The sequence below is a fragment of the Aplysia californica genome, unplaced genomic scaffold (genome assembly GCF_000002075.1).
Source record: "Aplysia californica isolate F4 #8 unplaced genomic scaffold, AplCal3.0 scaffold00337, whole genome shotgun sequence".
Lineage (NCBI taxonomy): Eukaryota > Metazoa > Mollusca > Gastropoda > Aplysiida > Aplysiidae > Aplysia > Aplysia californica.
The window spans coordinates 146,712-147,798 of record NW_004797607.1 but is presented as its reverse complement, the minus strand read 5'-3'; positions in this window follow the sequence as shown (position 1 = coordinate 147,798).

Here is a 1,087-nt window from a genome sequence, read left to right as displayed (position 1 = left end):
GGGGCTGGAGGTTGGGGTGGGGGGGAGGGGGTTAGGGTGGAGTAGGGAATGGAGGAGAAGTAATATAGGTAGACGGAAAAAAGAGAGATATATAATGAAGAATTTGTCCCGTCAAATTTGCCATCTAACCATTTGCATTCAATGAGCTTTTGAAGAATCCTTTAATCTACTGTATAACCAAATGCGACTTTATATTCAAAAGTGTGCTCAATTGCTCATGGATAAGTGAAAACAAGACACCAATCTATCACAAGCACTGTAAAACCCCAATGTCAAGAACAATCTTTAGCACATAAACCAATCCGTGAAATCATTGGTCTTTGAACAATCCTTGAAATCAGTGCTCTCATAACAATCTTAGAAATCAGCATTCTTATAACAACCCTTGAATTCAGAGGTCTTTTCGCTTAAATCACACTAATGAAACGTTAAACACACCTAAATACAGAGGGAGATCACGAATCACAGAGCTATCTTCCAGCACTAGTAAACTCGACGGTAGGCCAGACACGGCTCACCTACCTCTGGCACATCAGCAAGATCAGAAACACTACTACCACAACACGAGGGGAAGAAAGGTGAGCGCCGGGGGCGAGACACACACGCGCGCGCTGTAGAAAACAACCATGCACGTGCGGAGGTACCTAGGGTATGGTGGCCAAGTCCTAGAGGTCTGAAGGGGGGGGGGGGGGGTGGCGAAAGGCGGTCATGACAATATTTACACTTAACGCCACCACACTGAGCAAGTTCTCCCACAGGGCGACTGGTGGGCCATTCTAACCTAGGTCAGGCACGTGGCTTCTCATTGTTGTAAAAGATTCACGACTGCATCGAAATACTTTAGGTCATTTGAGGAGTGCAATTACCAGTGCCAATCTGGGCAAATTGGGATAAATCTGAGGAAGAGACAAGCACTGTTGCCCCCCTCCCCCCAATAAAAAACCCAGAAAAAAACAGACCCGCGTCATTTGCAAGTGAGGTGAAAAAGCTGACAATCATTGCGCCAGGGACGCCAAAATGTTAATTTTTGTTAGCGTGCGTGCGTTCGTGCGCGCGTGCGTGCACGCCTCTGTGTGTGTGTGTGTGT